The sequence below is a fragment of the Chamaea fasciata genome, unplaced genomic scaffold (assembly GCF_029207755.1).
Source record: "Chamaea fasciata isolate MVZ Bird 193981 ecotype frontalis unplaced genomic scaffold, bChaFas1.0.hap1 SCAF_3, whole genome shotgun sequence".
NCBI classification, from domain to species: Eukaryota; Metazoa; Chordata; class Aves; order Passeriformes; family Sylviidae; genus Chamaea; species Chamaea fasciata.
This window is the reverse complement of record NW_027094088.1, coordinates 12545710-12566212: the sequence shown is the minus strand read 5'-3', so window position 1 is coordinate 12566212 and position 20503 is coordinate 12545710. Positions and strand designations below refer to the sequence as shown.

Sequence of the window (20503 nt, the reverse complement as noted above, 5' to 3'; positions counted from 1 at the left end):
CAGCAGCACCCTTAGAGAAAAGAGACAAAACAATGAGAGGAGCTCATTTGCTCACACTCCCCCTGCCTGGTGAAGCTGTTCTCCATACCCTTCCCAGGTATATCCTGAGTAATAACCCTGTGCTCCTTGAAAAATGAGCGGGTACCAGGCTTCATACTGAGATAAGGCTGCACATTAAATTAGAGCACAGGGATTTGGTGCTAAACTGTCTCATCACCTGGTGGCTTAGCTGACCTCAGAACCTCAGCTTTCTGGGCTCAGAGATAAATGACTTTAAATGTTTCACCCAGATTCCTTTCCAAGGCATGCCAGAGCACATTTCACCGGCGTCACCTGCCTTTTCAGGTACCTCAGCAAGAAATTGGATAATGCAGTGAGCCAACTACAGTCTGCTGCAAATGACAAACATTATACTGTCGGAGCACCTTCTCTATTACTTTCATCAGCGAATGAGTGGCTTTTGCTCTAAAATTGCAGAGTAGTCAAGGCCCAGCACAGTGCCATAAGTTGTGTCTCTTCAGAGTAGACACAGCTTTTTTTTGTTATTATTTCCAAACATCCTGTCACTGCAGCAGGATCTTGCAGTGTTCAGGAGTGAAGTTTCAGAGCATTGGTGCAGGACTCTTACATGTTGCCGAGGCTTTTCAGAGTATCTGAACTACCTCACTCCTGCTTGAAAAACGTCAGCTTTGACTCAGTCTGCAGAGGCAGCCAAGCTCAGCCAACATAACTGTTGGGGGTTAGGTTTGTTCCTTCTTTCTCTAAAGAATTTTTTCCCCACAAGTTACCAAGGAGACCAAGTGTTGGATACTTGAGAGTACTTAACCGAAACAAAGAGGTGGACAAAGGTGGAAGGGGGAGATAACGCAGGTAAAAGACAAAGCTTGAGGCAGCTGCGTGCTTTTCTTTTTCCGGCGTTCTGGGAGACGCGTGTCTGCCGCTCCTCGAGGAGCTCAGCCGCCGCAAAGCACAACGAGCGGAGAACGGCTGTTGCTGGCTGGAGGAGTTTCACTGTGGCCAAAGGGATCCAGTCCTGGGAAATCTACTATCACCGGTTCGGCCTGAATCCGGAGTTTTCCCTGCTACCTGCGGGAGCTGGTCCAGGCTCTGCCTCGCCTTCGGCTTCTTCGGCGCTGCTCCTCTTGCTACAGCGTGACCCTGCACCCCCTGCGCTGCCGGGACATCCTGCCCCTGCCTGCCTGGACACCCTGCCGTCCCAGCTACCAGCCCGGGACTTTTCCACTGTTTCAGCTTGGTGCTCTGAGGATCCTGCAGGGACACCGAGACCAAACTGCCCTGGGTTTTGTGAAACAAAGCCCTCAAGGTTCTTGGTACTGTTGTCGTTTGTCATTAATGCTGTAGTTGTTTGGGGGGGGGGGGGGGGAGGGGAGTTTTTTTGTGTTTGTTTGCTTTGTATTACATACTAGTAAAGAACTGCTATTCCTATTTCCCAAATCTTTGCCAAAGAGCCTCTGATTGTAATTTTACTTGGCAGATACCTGTCTTCCCAAACCAAGACAGATTTTGGCGCCCAAGTGTGGGGCTTGAGGGCACTGAGAAAAGAAAAGGGAAGAGAAATAGCAGTTCTTAACTAACCTAGTACTTTCTTTTGTGTGCATTGGATATAAAAACCTCATTAGGCTGCATCATGTGGTCTAACATAGCCTGGCTACTTCGAGTCTGGGACCTTATGGGTACAGGCGTACAACTGGATAGTGCTGAAGCAAGGAATTTGGGACCCTTGACCCAGGACTCAGGTATAAATCAGGTATTTGTAAGAGAGCAAAGGCCCCTTCCCCTTTGGGAACGACTTCTAATGAGTGTGAGAGAGAGATTTGTCCACAGAGACAGAATGCAAGAGCACAACAATAGAATGCGATGGAAGACCCTTGAGGAAGGAATCCAACAGTTGAGAGAAGTGGCAGTATTGGAAGTACTTTTTGGGAGGACCGGACAGCATGATAATGACCCCGACAAGGTTAAATGCACAGGGCACATGTTGTGGAATCTGGCAACTCATGGACCATCTCAATATGCCACATTCAACGCAACAATTAATGCCGAGGATAACCGAGAGACAGTGGGTTCTGTTGCCAACAAGCTCAGAAATTATGAAAGTATGATCAGTGGCCCAATGCAGGCTCATGTCTCTGCAGTGGTGAAGGAACTCAAAGAGGAGATGAGGGAAATGAGAGAGGAGATGAGAAGGAACAGTTCCCATGTAGCACCGGTGCGAGTCACAGGCCCCAGAATCAGAGCCCAACATTCCCCAGCGAGAGAGAGAGGGTACACCCCTCGAGCTGACCTGTGGTTTTATCTGCGGGACCATGGGGAGGACATGGGAGCGTGGCATGGGAAACCTACTTCTGTCCTGGCAGCACGGGTACATGAGCTCAAGGAGAGAAACACTAACAGAGGGAGTTCCACTAGAATGAAGGTAGCCTCAGCCTCCCATGAGCAAGCTTCCAGGTATTACGGAGGTGGGAATGTTGTGTCGGATTCCCTCGAAGGAACCTCTACCATGTATGTCCAAGAAGGGAATAATAACCAGTGCTAGAGGGCCCCTGCCTCTAGCCAGGAAGAGGCACGGGAAAATCGGGTTTTTTGGACTGTGTGGATTCAATGGCCTGGCACATCAGAGCCACAAAAACATGAAGCTTTGGTAGATACTGGGTCGCAGTGTACTCTAATGCCATCGGGACATGTGGGGGCAGAACCGATTTCCATTGCCGGGGTGACGGGGGGATCACAGGAATTGACTCTGGTTGCAGCCGAGGTGAGCCTGACCGGGAAGGAGTGGCAGAAACTTCCAATTGTGACCGGCCCAGAGGCTCCATGTATTCTGGGCATAGACTTCCTCAGGAATGGATATTATAAAGACCCTAAAGGACTCAGATGGGCTTTTGGAATAGCTGCTGTGGAGACAGAGAACATTAAGCAGTTGAACGCCTTGCCAGGACTATCAGAGAACCCATCTGCAGTGGGACTCCTGAAGGTAGAAGAACAACAAGTACCTGTTGCCACTTCAACAGTGCACCGTCGGCAGTATCGGACAAATCGGGACGCCGTGATCCCCATCCACAAGATGATCCGTGAGCTGGAGAGCCAAGGGGTGGTCAGCAAAACCCACTCACCCTTCAACAGCCCCATCTGGCCTGTGCGCAAGTCTGATGGAGAATGGAGACTGACTGTGGACTATCGTGCATTGAATGAAGTGACTCCATCGCTGAGCGCTGCTGTGCCGGACATGCTGGAACTTCAGTACGAGCTGGAGTCCAAGGCAGCGAGGTGGTATGCCACTATTGACATTGCCAATGCATTTTTCTCCATTCCTCTGGCTGCAGAATGCAGGCCTCAGTTTCCTTTCACCTGGAGGTGCGTGCAGTACACCTGGAACCGGCTGCCCCAGGGGTGGAAACACAGCCCCACCATCTGCCATGGGCTGATCCAGGCTGCACTGGAGAAGGGTGAGGCACCAGAACATCTACAGTACATCGATGACATCATTGTGTGGGGGAAGACTGCAGCTGAAGTGTTCGAGAAAGGAGAGAGGATCATCCATATTTTGCTGAAAGCCGGGTTTGCCATCAAGAAGAGCAAAGTCAAGGGACCTGCCAGAGAGATCCAGTTCCTGGGAGTAAAATGGCAAGATGGACGGCGGCAGATCCCCACTGAGATCATTGATAAGATCACAGCAATGTCTCCACCGACCAGCAAAAAGGAAACACAAGCTTTCCTAGGAGCCATAGGTTTTTGGAGGATGCACATTCCTGAGTACAGTCAGATCGTGAGCCCTCTCTACCTGGTTACCCGCAAGAAGAACAATTTCCACTGGGGCCCTGAACAGCAACACGCCTTTGCCCAGATCAAGCAGGAGATTGCTCATGCAGTAGCCCTTGGCCCAGTCAGGACGGGACCAGATGTGAAGAATGTGCTTTACTCTGCAGCCGGGAACAACGGTTTGTCCTGGAGCCTTTGGCAGAAGGTACCTGGGGAGACCCGAGGCCGACCACTGGGATTCTGGAGTCGAAGTTACAGAGGATCTGAAGCCAACTACACTCCCACAGAGAAGGAGATCTTAGCCGCCTATGAAGGAGTTCAAGCCACCTCAGAAGTGATTGGCACAGAAGCGCAACTCCTCTTGGCACCCCGACTACCAGTGCTGGGGTGGATGTTTAAAGGAAAGGCTCCCTCCACGCACCATGCCACCGATGCCACATGGAGCAAATGGACTGCCCTCATCACACAGCATGCCCGTATTGGAAACCCAAATCGCCCTGGGATTTTGGAGATAATTACAAACTGGCCGGAAGGAGAAAACTTCGGTCTCACGGACGAAGAGGAGCAGGAACAAGTGACACGGGCTGAAGAAGCTCCTCCGTACAACCAACTGCCAGCAGAAGAAACACACTACGCTCTTTTCACTGACGGTTCCTGTCGCATCGTGGGAATGAATCGTAAGTGGAAAGCAGCCGTATGGAGCCCCACACGACAGGTTGCAGAAGCCACTGAAGGAGAAGGGGGATCAAGTCAGCTTGCTGAACTCAAAGCTGTTCAATTAGCCCTTGACATTGCTGAAAGAGAGAAGTGGCCAAAGCTCTACCTCTGCACTGATTCGTGGATGGTAGCCAATGCTCTGTTGGGCTGGCTGGAAAGGTGGAAAAAGGCCAACTGGCAGCGTAGGGGAAAACCAATCTGGGCTGCTGATGAATGGAAGGACGTTGCCACTCGTGTAGAGAAGCTGCCTGTGAAAGTCCGCCATGTAGATGCCCATGTTCCTAAGAGTTGGGCTAATGAGGAACACCAAAACAACAAGCAGGTAGATCAGGCTGCCAAGATAGAAGTGTCAAAGATAGATTTAGATTGGCAACACAAGGGAGAGTTGTTCCTAGCCCAATGGGCCCATGATGCCTCGGGTCATCAGGGCAGAGATGCCACCTATAAGTGGGCCCGAGACCGAGGGGTGGATTTAACCATGGACAGTATTTCTCAGGTTATCCATGACTGTGAGACATGTGCTGCAATCAAGCAAGCCAAGCGGGTGAAGCCCTTTTGGTATGGTGGGCGGTGGTCCAAATATAAATATGGGGAAGCCTGGCAGATTGACTACATCACCCTTCCCCAAACCCACCAGGGCAAGCGCTATGTGCTAACCATAGTGGAAGCCACCACTGGATGGTTGGAGACCTACCCTGTGCCTCATGCTACTGCCCGGAACACCATCCTGGGCCTGGAAAAACAAGTCCTGTGGAGACATGGCACCCCTGAGAGAATCGAGTCGGACAATGGGACTCATTTCAAGAATAGTCTTATAAGCACCTGGGCTAGAGAACATGGCATTGAGTGGGTGTACCATATTCCTTATCATGCACCAGTGGCCGGGAAAGTTGAACGGTGAAATGGCCTGCTAGACTACCTTGAAGGCACTGGGTGGGGGAACCTTCAAGAACTGGGATATTCATTTAGCAAAGGCCACCTCGTTGGTGAACACTCGAGGTTCCACCAACCGAGCAGGTCCTGCCCAATCTGAGCCCTTGCAAAAGACAGATGGAGATAAGGTTCCAGTGGTACATATGAGAGGTATGCTGGGAAAAACTGTTTGGATTAATCCTGCCTCCAGCAAAGACAATCCCATCCGTGGGGTTGTCTTTGCTCAGGGACCAGGTTGCACCTGGTGGGAGATGCAAAAGGATGGAGAGACCCGATGCATACCTCAAGGAGACCTTGTTTTAGGGTGAACTACCCATGACAATGTGGCTGTATCCATATTTGCATATATATATGTATTTTTAACAGTTAAAACTCAATGTAATATGTTGGTATGGGAAAAAAATTCGGGGTGGATAATGTTGGGGGTTAGGTTTGTTCCTTCTTTCTCTAAAGAATTTTTTCCCCACAAGTTACCAAGGAGACCAAGTGTTGGATACTTGAGAGTACTTAACCGAAACAAAGAGGTGGACAAAGGTGGAAGGGGGAGATAACGCAGGTAAAAGACAAAGCTTGAGGCAGCTGCGTGCTTTTCTTTTTCCGGCGTTCTGGGAGACGCGTGTCTGCCGCTCCTCGAGGAGCTCAGCCGCCGCAAAGCACAACGAGCGGAGAACGGCTGTTGCTGGCTGGAGGAGTTTCACTGTGGCCAAAGGGATCCAGTCCTGGGAAATCTACTATCACCGGTTCGGCCTGAATCCGGAGTTTTCCCTGCTGCCTGCGGGAGCTGGTCCAGGCTCTGCCTCGCCTTCGGCTTCTTCGGTGCTGCTCCTCTTGCTACAGCGTGACCCTGCACCCCCTGCGCTGCCGGGACATCCTGCCCCTGCCTGCCTGGACACCCTGCCATCCCAGCTACCAGCCCGGGACTTTTCCACTGTTTCAGCTTGGTGCTCTGAGGATCCTGCAGGGACACCGAGACCAAACTGCCCTGGGTTTTGTGAAACAAAGCCCTCAAGGTTCTTGGTACTGTTGTCGTTTGTCATTAATGCTGTAGTTGTTTGGGGGGGGGGGGGGGGGGAGGGGAGTTTTTTTGTGTTTGTTTGCTTTGTATTACATACTAGTAAAGAACTGCTATTCCTATTTCCCAAATCTTTGCCAAAGAGCCTCTGATTGTAATTTTACCTGGCAGATACCTGTCTTCCCAAACCAAGACAATAACCCAGGAGCCTTGAGTTCACAGTGCCCTTGTGCTGACACAGGTGCAAACAAAGCCCCTTTCAATAAGTGGGAAATGGGAGAAATTGGAGGAAGCCCCTGGGTGACAGCACTCCTCACTGGGAGCTCAGCTGACTTTGGCAAGTATGTCCAGTGCAAAAGCAGCTCTGAGCACTGTGAGCAGCCAGTGAGCAGCCAGTGCTGAGAGTGGCAGGTTCAGTCAGCAACAGCCTGCAGGCAGAAATAATGGTTGCCCTAAAAATAGGGGGGGGGGGGGGAGAGGGGGGGGGATGGTGGTGGACACACCCAACGTATCAACAAAGTCAGCAAAAATAAAATGTTTCTATAAAACCACACTGGTGACTGGATAGTTAAAATCATTCTCAGCTGGGCTCCTGGGCTGTTGGATGACAGAGGAAGGAAGACAGGATGTCGTGTTGGCACTCCTAACTTCTGCATGCAGAACAGGGAAACCTCTAAAGCTGGTCTGTGGGAAAATCTGGGCACCACCCTCTCCAGGGGTTAATGTCTTCATATTCCTGCAAAAATACAGACAAATAAGGCCAGATAAATTCCAGGCTAAGGCCTCCAAGTACAACTGGAGATCCCAGACAGGCTGCACTAGTGTTTCTCGTGGCACAGCTCCTGCAAATTTACACAGCACGCTAAAGAAAAAGTGGGATTTTTGTAACACACAGGGCAAGAGCTGTCAGAGCTGAGATTTACTATTTTAAAGCCCATTTCCCCCTCTGTTAAGACACTAAGTGTGTTGCTGTTTCAGGCAAGTATCCCAAAGATAGTACTTTTTGTTCTAGTGTGTATTACTTCTCTCATGTCTATTCTGCATTTCTAATGAAAGATCTATTTATTGCTTAGCTGAGCAAACCCTGATATCTTTTTCACGGGCGACTTGCTTGGATATATTCAATGCAATCCATGGTGGAAAGATGTTTCCAAAGCGAGTGATTTTTAAGAGCAGCAAGGAGGAGAACAAAAAGAAACGGAGATGCTGGGTGGAACAGCACAGCAGAGAACCCCGGCTAAGATGCCCTGGGGGTAGAAGGAGCGGTCGGTGGTTTTGCCTGCGGATATCGCAGCAAGAGCACTGCGGTAATAGCTGGTAATGACCGGAAACACCCGATCCCTCTCTCCTGAGAGGTAACTGGTTCCCCCATCCCGGGTTGTGCTTTTCCGACGTGAGAAGAGCTCCCCCAGGCTGCCGTGGGCTCCGGCCGACCGGCCCCGGGATGCGGGCGATGGCCCCAGGCAGCCTTTGGGAACACCTGGCTGCACATGGAGGACAAGGGAGAGCTCTGCCATCCCTCGGAATCCTCGCTGGTTGCTGAAGGCGTGCGACTGGCTGATCAGTTTCATTTCTCTTTATCTGCATCAGGCTTCTTTAAAGCTGCCGAGCATCTGCTGCTCCTCCCAGCTTCACGATCCTCTCCTTCTGCCGTCTTGGATGTTTGCCATTTCTGCTTTTCGGCTCCAATTCCCCAGCACTCTCCCTTCCCTCTTCAGCTCCCCCAGCCCCCATCCCTTTCTCCCTCCCTGTATGTTGTGTTTTTCGAGAGAAAATAATGAGTTATTCAGACACAAAAATCTATACATCTTCTGGATTAAATAAATACCAGGTCGTGTTTGACTCTGTGTAGAGAGGGTGTATATATATCCTGAACTTTCTATCTGATTAATATGGTATCCTAGGCAACCTGAATTTTCATGTTGGAGATGCAACTATCCCAGCTTTTCTTCTTTTAATGTAAAGATTAACCTTTGCACATCACCTGGAATTTTAAGAAAGTTCATAACCTGATTATGCCTAAACTCCATGAATTATTCATTTGTCTGCTAGTAAGTGAGATCAGATTTAATTATATTTGACAGACATCTTGTACAGAATTAAATGTTGAAATCCTCATTTGCCTTCATTGCAGCTTTAAACACAACTGACATTGGCCTTTAAATGTACATACACACACATGGCATTAGTTAAAAAGTTAAATGAAAAATATACCAATACCTCATACAACTAAACAATAAGCATGTTTACTTGTTTGTATATTAAACCCAAGACAACTTTATCTCCATTACTACAAAATTAAACCAACAATAAATTAATACATTATCCAGAATGTGGCTGTGAGTCAATAAAACAGTTATGTTCTCTGGGAGATCAATTTCTTAAACAGCTATAGGCTGATATCAGCCATCAAAAAACATGTATCAATAACAAAGTCACAGCCTCTTGTCATATTTGGCATGCCTTAAATTCAAATTCAAAAGGAGAGACTTTAATCATAATCAATATTAGTTGTCTGTGTAAGCACTTTACAGAACAGTTTTACTCTGAAACACTGATGAAAAGCATCTTACAAGAGCAATAATAATAATAATAATAATAATAATAATAATAATAATGTTTCCACCCTTTCAAAGAAATTCATTGCCAAAATCCAAGATATAATCAAGGTTTTCACCCCACCAATATCTATTTCAAGGACTGACACACCCCTGCATTGATCTAAATTCATACATATGTATAACCCAGAAGATTTTGGTGTAGCTATTCCCCAGTAAAACTAGAACCATATCCCAGTTAAGGCCCGCCCGCCAAACCCCCCCCCATCATTTCTCTGTCTTGAGAGCTTTAATTTTTGGGTTTATTTTATTTGGGACTGCTAATGCTAATCAAAATTTCCTGACAGCAAGCACTCTTCTTTGTAGGGCCTGATACACAGGCTGGTTCCCTTGACAGTCAAATGAGACACAGCCACAGTCACCTTATCCCCTCACCCCCACAGCCTGAGTTGAGACTTGGCAGGAGAAGAATTTGCACTGCCTCAGTCTTTCTGCCTAAAAGTTGATGACACAATTTTTTTTTTTTTGTACAGTATTTCAAGACCTACTGAGAACAGCCCTATTTAAAAGGCTGCCATTCTTTTTAACTGCTTAGTGTAATTCCAAAGCCAAAAAGAGATGTTGTTTTTACTTGTATTTCCTGGTGGTTTGACTTTATTGGGGTTTCCTGGGGGGGTTTTGCTTTGTTTTCCTTTGGTTTTTGTAAATAGAAATAAGCACACCTTGTGTATATGTGAACTGGGTTTGTGTGACTAGGTTTTGGTAGCAGAGTGGGTACAGGAGTGGCCTGTTTGGCATCCTGCCAGGGTCAACCCACTGCAATGTGAAACTCTCCCTGGATATTTGCCTTTTCCAAAGCACACAGAAAGGATTTGGAGAGCAAGCTAAGCACCCAATTCCTTCAAGCCCCACCCCCCTCAAAGCCTGCAGCTGCCTTAGCTCAAATTTACAACTGCACTTTCAAAAACTCATTTGATGGGGAAGTAAACATAAGATTCGTGACATATAAAGGACAAGGCTTCCCAAAGCTCTGCATAAAGCCAGCAGCAGGCCCCTGAACCTGACTGCCATAACCAGTGTAAACACACAAAAATCACCTGCTGTGGGTTTATCCCAGGTTACAATGTATAGTTTAAATGTGTGTGGCTGCCAAACCAGAACAGACCCTGAAAATAGCTCCCCTTTTCCTACTTAGCATCTTTTTTAAACCCACAGAGCTAAAGTACTTTTCAAGTATACCCTGGTGTTTTTTTTCCTATGAGACACCTCCATGTGGTTTGTTTCCCATTGCAAGGCAACTAAATGGATAACATTATATTTTAATACTTTAATATACAACATTTTATTGTTTAGTGAAATATAAACAATCATAATAATAGTGAGTCCTCAATGCATGCTTACATAACAAGTGTAGGTGTCTAGACTGCCTGCTTACTTCAAAACTGCTATACCACATAAATTTAGGTTTTCTGTTACTTTTCTAAATGCATAATTTTCTGATGGGAACTCCTTGCCACTGATAAATAAAAAGACTTTATGGCTGATTTTCTTCACATAACAGCACTCTGAGCACAGGGGTCTTTGGGCCCAAAGTCTTGCAGGGATTCATAGGAGGATTTCAGGATGCACAAAGATTAACCTGGCTCCTTCAGTATCCCAGTAAATGTTATGTTCCCTCCTTTCACAAATCAGGATATTGCATTATACAAACACACTCAGAGGCCACAACTCAAACATATTTAGCCAGGCACTCCAGCAACAAATTTAGCACAAGCTAAAATGCCACTTACATTTGTGCCAATACGGAGCCTCAATGGGACTTTAAACACGTGCTCGAACCTAAATCCATAGCGGGCCTGGCTGAACTGAGACAGGTTTAGACATCGGCATGGACAGGCTCTCCCAAGCTGTGGGGAGCTGCAGCTTTTCCCTGCTGACACCAGGGGGAGGCAAGAAAGGCACCTGCAAAGAAATGGTTTGATTAGAGCCAGAACATGCAGCAGAGCCAGAGTTTCACTCTGGTTTGGGGTTTGCTTTTTTTCTTACTAAAAGCAGATAAAATTTTGTCCACATGGGAAAGATTGAATTTTCAAGTGTATCTGTTCAAAAAGTCTCTCCATTTACTTGGTGTCTCATTTCCATTCCTTCCTTATTCCAAATCCCAAGGTGTATTATTTTTCAGTGAACATAACACAGATGATACATGAAAATTTCACACAAGTTTTCTGAGATTTTGATGGTAAAGAGCATAAAGTCTGTTAACCACCTTATGACAAGAAAGGCTAAAAACCAGATCCGTGACTTTAGAAGCCAGGGACCCTCCTAGGTGCTGCTTACATGTTCTTACATGCTGCTTACACAGAGGAGCAATACCTCTCAGATCTTTAGTTATCTTTTTCTATTAAGAAAAGCTAAAATAAAGACATTTATTGCCACCTGGCAGGGGCAGCTTTCTTCTGCGAGCAGCTGCCATGCTTCTTCAAGCTCCCTGTGCAAAGGATCCTCTGGTTTTGCATGTCCTTACTTATCACTGTAACTTCAAGATGTGTACAACAGGAACACAGGGCACAGTCCTTCAAACTCAGTGCCTGCTGAGTGAAAAAATCCTCTTCTGGTTTTAAAGCATGGCATTGTTACCCTGGGGGCATTTGACACCTTGAAGAGTCAAACTGTTTATTGACGTCACCTGAAAATGGATCAAAAAATATAAAATAGGAGGCTCCTGCCTCCATGATTTGTTCATCATGCAGCCAGCACTAGTAAAGACTATCTTCTCTTCAAAAACACTCTTAATTTGATGAAATTCAAGTATTTGAAAGCACTGACCAAAGATGAGAGTAGCAAATTATGTCTAAAAATGTGCCTTTATGAGCCCATGCAGCTCCCACAAAAATCAATAAGAACCTGCCCGTGTTTAGCTCAGAGCCTGAAAGACAGATTACCTTCCTGGGAGTGATCTTTCACAATAGAGCTGCCCGAGCAACAAAAAGGGAGAAATTATTTCCCCAGCAGACACATTCCCTGGCCCAAATGCTCCGAGGTGCTCTCTGCCACACAGGCACAGGACAACTGCCCTGTCTTCCAAAAGCTTCATGCAGATGTGTGTGCTGGAGGCTAGCACAGTTTTCACCCTGAGCCTGAAACACCTTCCTTCTCTAAAAATATGAAAAGTCAAGAAAGAAATTTTTTAAAAAATTCATATGGCATTTAGGAAGGAAAAAAAAATAGCAGGAACTTAAAGCCATTTCAGATTACATGGATAAGAAGAGTGAAAGGGATGCATAGCCATTCTCCTTAGACTTTTGCCCTCCTCTCTGAGCAGCTGCTAATTTTTTCTGCAGACACTGTTATTCTGTCTACCCCAACAAGGAGCAATGCTGAGCACCTCACTGTTTCTAGAATTAGCAGAGCTCATTGAAGTCACCTGGAGTTAATGTTGCTGATTTTTAATCCCCTCTGATCTATTTCAGAACCACTGGTTGTGGTGGTATGAAAGCTCACTCAAGCTGAGTTCACTCACTCAAGCTGAGTTCACTTTTGTTTTATTTCCCCTGTGGATAGGGAAATCTCTGTGTGGAGAGACCTGCAATGAACTCTGAGATCCCCTTATGAGTGGCAACCCCTGGATTTGAACAGGGCTGAGTTTTCACTCAGGGTCTTCAGAAGGCAACTTTCTGTATGGCAAACCCTCTGCAGAATGCAGTGGCTTGAACTGTGCCCTCCACAGAACTGGACAAACTCCTTGCTTCAGTCTCTCTACACAAATTTCTTCCATGAGCATTCACTTTGTTTGAACAGTTTGATGCAGTTTGAACACCACCCTGAGGGCCCTGCTAGCCATTGTCTTTGGAGAATATTATATCGTCACTTGTCAGGACTCAGCTTGGTAGCAATTGCAATGAAGACATTGGAGAGAGCAAACAAGAAAAAAGTGAAGATTGTGCTTCAATTCAGAAACCTGGTCCAGCCCCAAATTAGCTGACACAAACCATCTTTTACAGGGAGAGGGCTGAAGACTGAAAAAAACCCCTCAGGATGCTCACAAGGATTAACCACAGACTCAGGTGGAGAGGTGGAGGTACTCAAAGGAGTTTCAGTAAAAAATAGATTTTGCTTTTTGTTGGCTCCATAAGCCTGATATCATTCTTTGTGACATTGGGCTAGGAATTTTATTCACACCTCGCGCCAATTCCTGTTATGCATGTTAGTTTTGGTTGCCTGTAGTAGGGTGTCTTGTTGATGTCACTTAATTTCTGCAGTGTTACTGCCTGGAAGCATTTTGTTGGAAACTCAGCTTCTAAAAGCTAAACAACCTGAGAAGGTCAGTCCAGGAGACACAGATCCAAAACGTGCAGTGGAACAATGCAGATTTTCCCCCATCTTAAGGTGTATTTAAATACCTTGAGGGGGATGTTGCTTAAAGTAAGCCAGCAAAACCACATGGCCAGAATATGAACAAAACTGCAGCAATTCAACCTTGAAATAAAACTGCTCCTATCATCAGTGGTGTAATAGCAATTAGGGACTGGGAAAGAGTACAAGGGGAAGCTTTAGAGTTGTTCAATGGAGACATTAGGACATGATTATCCTAATCTTCAATTATATCTTCCTTAATGACAGAGGCAGTGAGATCAAATGTTTTAGCACATTCTTACCAATAAAAAATGGGACTTCTTATGGTAGTCTCTAAAAAGCACTAAAACTTACTGCACTTTTGTGGTTTTGATGTTGTTTTCAAAAAAAAAGGCAGCAACTTCCCAAATGTCAATCTTGGCCCCAGCCTACTCCTCTGATGACCTGCATTCGGTTTTATTCATTGCTTCTACAAAACAACATCATTCAGTCATATCGGCCATGAATAAAGGTTTTTTAAAGTGATGTTTGCTTCACTTGGCTCAGTCCTAATACTCAGATGTTTTACAGTATCTTTGGTGTTCTAAAATGAAAGTCTTACTTTGGACTGCAGCAGAATTCAGCTTCCTAGGAAACTCTTCCATTGTACTCTTTCCATTTTCTATCATAATATGAAATATGTCTTTGAAGACAATTGCATATACATCGACTCCCTAAACAGTTCTTTTAAGGCACAAAAGAAGCTGGGGGTTGCACTGAAATGTTTGGATTTATTATCAAACTTTAAGTCTTGTAAAGCTCGAAAGTTATACTAAATACAAAGTTAAGAGAGACACCCTTTTGTCTTTCCTCTAAAAACATGGCCTTCTTTTCCTAAAAAAGCTCCAAGCTGAGAAGAAAACTAACTCATTCCTACAAGGATGATGGTGAGCAAAGTAACAGCTGCCAGAAGACAGCACCTTCTTGAAGCATTTTTTTTAGTTTTACAAAATTGCAGGGGTCCAAGAAAAAGCTTATTAAAAAAAAATTTAAAAATTCATTATGTCACCTTTTATTCCCATATATGTGAAGAAAATTGGTGGTTTCTGTTATAAAGGAGACACAATGGGCACTAGATTTAGTGTGCCGGGGCAGATGTCAGCTGGAGGTGTGAACACCAGTTCTTGAACATGCCAGCATGAACACTCCACTTTTAATTTCCCATGGTCAGCCATGTGATGAATTTAGCTCAGCTCAAGCTCTTAGTCCTGTTAGAGTGGGAAAGGCTATATCTCAGTAGAGCAGCTGCCCTCCCTACCTGCTGTTGGTTAAGAGAATGAAAAAGGGAAAACTTGTGACTTTTTCTTCCCCTTCCTCTCTGCTTCCTCTCTTTGTGTTTGGACACTGGAAACTGAGGCTGCTGTGCAAGGATAGACCTGCTCACCTGCTGTAAACTTAGTAAGACTACCAAAGATGCTTCCCAAAAGTTTGGGCAATTCAGCTGCCCATCACATCCTTGCTTCTCATCAAACACACTCCTTCAAAAATCTTAATTACAGGCTTGCTGTTACAGCTTTTGTCCAGAGGTAGGCAACTTGCATACACATAAAAACAGTGAAAGAAGGTAATCATGCTTTTCATATGTAAAGTTTCAAATGGAAGTGAAAACAAAGAAAAAACTGTAATGAAATTTCTCCAGGCAACTCCCTTTGTCATTCCAAAAAAATTATACCAATTAATACTAAATAAAATATTTCAAAGAAATTCTAATACCATTAACACAGTTTTATCACCCTTCAAAGAAGAATTTTGTTAGATATGAGTCAGTACTGAAGGCATTCGAGAACAAGTTTTCAAGAACAATATATATATATTGTGTCATAAATTCTATATACTAAATCTACTTTTCTGGCAGAGGCATTTGAAGACAAATTTTTTCTTTTGGCTGACCTCGTTTTGATTATAGAACTGACAATAAGCTGTAAACATTTATTATGGTAATTTCTGCTGTTTGCATTTTAGTTGCTATCAAGTGCTAAGATAGCAGGGTAGACACGTTGCTATTTATTTGCTATAAATACAAAGCAAAATCCAAAACTAATAAACAGAGTCAGTGGGATATTGTCTAGGAAATGTAATCAAATAAAACTCATTATTATCTCCCAAATTTTCCAAGAGGCTAAACAAATCATGTTAGGAAGGCACACTGCTCATTGGCATTCCCTGCCCATACCTGGGTTTTCCCACGTGAACTGGAGCATTGTGCAACAGCATGTCCCTGAGAGCAAGCGGCACCTTCAGGGCCCAGTGCACTCTGCTAATAAAGGGCTGACAATAAAGGCAAAGAGATGGGGTCCCGTTTCAAAATCCGAGGGCTGTTTATTATCGGTGTATGCATAGTGGGTCCAGCCTCAAATATGTCCCAGGGACGAGAGCCAAAATGGGGCCAAGGATCCAGGCCAATACCAGACCCAATTTATACCAGATAAAAGGAGTGTTTCTGAGGGTCAAGGTCCAATAGGGATAGGGAATAATGGTGCAGAAGGTGACTAGGAACCAGGGGGACTAATGGGATCCCAGGGGTGGAGCACTGGGCAAAAATAACTCGATGGGGTTCAAGGGAAGGAAGAACATTCTAGAACGTTGCATATATGGTGAACGGGGGCTGAACAAGGTGACATAACTTGACAAACCAATGAAACAACGAAACCTAAGAAATATTAACATGTGGCTGCAGAGGCACACGGGAGGAAGGTTTTTCTCACCCTAATTTAAAAGGGTATCTCTCCTGGTGGCAGGCCCTGGGGCTTCCACAGTGAACTCTACCCAGTTCCCAGAGTGAATTCCAGCTCCCTTTGGGTATCAAAGGTGGTCTCTAAAAAGCAAGGCCATGTCACCATCTTCCAGCTTTTTCCCTCATTTGAGCTTGGAACTATACTGGGAACACAGGTTGATATGTGCACTCTCATCATCACCTCGTCACCTCTGCTGGGGGTCATGTGACAGCATCTCTGACTTTCTAGAGCATTCAACATGAGACACACACACTACTTGGAAGTGGACACATATCAAAAATACCTCTTTTAAACATGGCATACATGACAAAAACACCACAATCAGCAAAATGCACTCAAATCTTTTTTTTTTCTGCAAAGGTAACTTTCTGCCCCTCCCTGGGTTCTGGATAATTACTGTTGGTTATTTGATGTTCTGTTGCTATTAGGCAGGAGCACAAAAAGCTGTTTCCCACTGAAGTTCTGGAAATTAGGGCATACAGTGGGGTTTTTACCAATTGTACCACTCACCAAAGGGACTGCTGGCAGCCCAGGCAGAGTCCTCTTCCTGGCCTGAAAGGTTTTGCTCCGCAGCTGGAGGGAATACCTCCCAGCTCATTAACTCCAAAATAAATTAAGGGCATCCTTATTCACAGGGTAAATCCTACATAGTCAAACACTCCTGTACAATTTTGATACAAAATTTTTCACACAATAGCACTAAAATAATAAAGGAAACAATATACAGAGAGCTTTGTTATTTTTTTAATAAATCCTCGCCTGATTTATATCCTAAGGACAATAAACCAAAGACAATTCGACAGTATCACCCTTGCCAATGCAATCAGATAGCCCTCTGTTTCTTTTTGAAAGGAAGTTAGGCTGGAAGTGTATCTGCTTTCAAAGGGGAATGCCTCAGCCTCAAGCAGCACCCTCCTCTGCAGCATTCTGCTATCCTACATCTAATTCCAAGCTCTCTTGCTACCAGGGAGGCACTTTTGGAGGAGAAGAAGAAAAAAAAAAAAAAAAAAAAAAAAAAAAAAAACCACTCAGATGCAGTATATTTAGCTTTTGGTCTTTTGGTGTTTTTTAATACAGAATTAACAACCGTTTCAAACTCCCCTTCCACCAGAGATTGCATTCGTACAAATTCAGGAATTGGTCTAGCTTACATTTCAAATCTTTAGATTGTGTGAAGAACTTTTAATGATGGCTTAATTGGGTAAGTGGGGAACACTGTGGGTATGAGCAACTGTTATGGTCTTATGTAGGATAGAAAGCCATGTCATTCCTGCCTAGATGTACAAACATCCCAGAATTTCCTTCTGAACGGGAAATAATATGTGCTAAGTGAAAAAAAAAAAAAAAGTAATAATTTGCTATTTTCCAAGAGATTTGTGTTAAACATTCTCTTGTACACACTCTAGTGTAGTTTTTTTAAATGGTTTACTCTTTCCACATTAAGGGACTTCATGTTTGACTTCAACCAGAAGAAAACAATTTTTTAAGCGATGACCAAAAAATATATTGGGGAGAGACCCAAAAGCCCAGCTCTCTTTCAGAAAATGGTGATTTTGCTTTGTCACTGGTAACAGGTAAACTGCAAAGAACACATCAAACTGTTGTAAACACTTTTAAAAGTTACATGCAGCTAAAAAAACTTTTACTGAAATATATTTGATGTCTCAATGATATCTGAAATATAAATCAATATTTAAAACTAAGTAAATCTTAAAATCCTGCACTTTTCATATAACCAAATAATAATTTTAATGACATTATAAAGCTTAAATTATTTTGGTAAAAGCTCATAAATATAGATGTCTAAGCATCTTTTCATGGATAATAAAAACCAGAAGAAAATACAAATACTCCATAATTTTAAATACAAGCTCAGTTCTATAGGGCCTAGTTAAGAGCTACACATTACCACACAATTACTTCTATGCAACAAAGTACCAAAATCAGACTGGCATTTTTGCCCTGTTGTTCTGTCTCACACAATCTCTAATTGGACCTATTTCCTAAACTTTACTTTCATCTCCTGTATCTTCAGACCTCTTTCCATGCATTCAAAGTTATTCTTGTTGCACAACAAAATCTGGGGTCTAATACAAGATGTTTGACATAAGAATAGAGAAAAGATGCTTTTCTCCAGGCAGTAAAAAGTAATTTTTCTTTATGGCTTTTTTCCTATAGAGAGGGAAGCAGTTGGTTTTACTGAATTTAGCCTTCACACACTCACTTCTTTTTTTCAGATTTTCTATAACCCTCACTAAACCCGATCACAGTAATTAATTACTACGTACCATCCTTTGAAAGTATATGTTGGACTAGCCAGGCAAGAGGTTTGGAGATCAGCAGACCTTATTTAAATAAGCAACACAGCATTATCTGCTTACCAGGTGCCCTGCACAGTAAATTCACTGGATTAAAGCCACCTGACAGCAGATAAGGCAGCTGATGCTCCTGCTGCTCATCTGCTTCAACTCCACTTAAGAATCATCCAAATAAACTTCTCCTGTTACAAGGAGTATCCTAAATTAATCCATAGTAGGGGGATTGCATGTTTCAGGAGTATATTTATTAAATCAAAACCCTAGAAACCTAGGGACAGACAACACCGTGCCCACCTGCTTAGATTTCACCTTCAGGCCGTGCCACGTGAAATGACAAAGCTCTGCATCTCAAATACAGGGACTATCCTAACACTAGGAACTGGTTTAGGATTTACATCCAGCTGTGCAACTTTGGCTTTGTGCACAGCACGGCACACAGAGAAAGTCAGTCAGTATTTTTCAATAACCTATCCTTCCTGAATAGAATCTAACTAATTAAGAGTCAATTTGATTCAATTACAGCATCAAGCCAAGTTCCCAGAAGACAGAGATGAGGCTGATAAGGCCTTTTGAAAGCACAAAATCTAGACTGCAATTATGTTCTACAAGGCTCCTCTTCAAAGAGCTGAGCTTCCCAGAGGAGGTCTCAGCAAGGTTTGGCTCTTGCAGGTGGCCCCTGCCCCACACAACATCCAAATATTAAAGTATTAAAGTATTAGCAACTCCAGATTACTTCAGATTTCTGGAGTCCTTAATTATCTGAGACATTATAGAACAACGATGTTGTAAATTTTTTTCTCATGACTGAGATTGCTTTGAAGAACAGCAATTCTTATTCAATAATATTCTCGTAATAACGAGTGCTTCAGCACTGATTTACATCTCTGACTGGCTGTGTAAATTACATTGCACACAGAGGCTCAGTGCCTCTAACACCCTGTTTTCCATTATTCTGAGTAGCCAAGCAATAATGTGTTTTAATTGGAACCAGAAACATACTTGATATGACCCAGCAGTCCCTTTTACAGTGATATGGTGCCCATGGTATGCATTCAGATCCAGACTTCCCTGGACTTTTGAGACGAGCATGTAAGCTACAGCTAAAATTACTATTTGCTTCTTCTGAACACTGAGATATTGAAGCAGAAAAATAATCTTATTCCATAAGTCACCCCTCTGACCTGCATTCTCCCCAGCTAACAAGGGGTGGGGGAGAGAAAATCTGGTACTCATTTATTGATGCTGCTCAGAGATTGCAAACTTCATATTGTTGGAAAAGTTGAAAAGGCTGTTTTTGATTTAAAGACATTTTTGGTACTGACAACGTTGCCAGCCCATCTTTCATTCATGAAGAGTTTAAGAAAAACCCTTATAAGCCTGGTAAGAGTCTTCAGTCTGATGCATAGCCTCAATGACTGCTCAGCCAAAGATCCCCATTTTTCTAAGGGTTAAGATCAAGCATCTCCTCATTACTTTGCAGTTTTAAACATCTTTAATCTGTATTAAGTATCTTTGCTCCTAAATGCTGCCAGTCAGGTGCAAGTCATGGGATTCCCGGGTGACCTCTGCAGTAACATCCCAACTCACCTTCCTGAAATCTACACGTGTGACATGTGGCAACTCTTTTCTAAGTAGTGAAGAATCACCTGACGCAAAGCCGGAGAAACCCCAGCTAGCTCGCACTCAACCCCGGCTCTGCGCCGAGAGTGGCCGCTCCCACCCCGCTTCTGGCTCGGGTAGCAGTAAAGCAGGGCTGCTGAATCGGGCAGCAGCGCGGCTGCTCTCCAGCGGCAGCCAGTTGTGATGCGCCGTGGATCAGAGCAAACAGGGAGGAGTTTCTCGCGTGCTTCTCAAAGGACTTAATTCCCCAAGGGGTGCAGTAGCGAAAAAAGCGAAAAGCCCGCACTTACACAGTCTTTTAAACGGGGGAGGGGGGGAACTGGGGAAGAATACAATTCTTCAACCAATCGGGGATATAACGGGGAGGGGAGTGAGGAGGGGTTCACAATCTGACAACCTATGGGGAAGGCAAGGGGTGTGGAAAGGGTCACATGGGCC

The 20503-nt window shown here is 44.4% G+C and overlaps 1 long non-coding RNA gene across 1 annotated transcript; it reads right to left on the bottom strand.

The window, feature by feature from the left end:
- Positions 1–7105: 7105 nt before the first annotated feature.
- On the bottom strand, positions 7106–18452 carry LOC136287599 (uncharacterized). The gene is made up of 3 exons (XR_010720189.1): positions 18416–18452; positions 10791–10962; positions 7106–7178 (listed from the first exon to the last, which is right to left on the bottom strand). It is a non-coding gene; the product is annotated as an uncharacterized lncRNA (long non-coding RNA).
- Positions 18453–20503: the final 2051 nt, after the last annotated feature.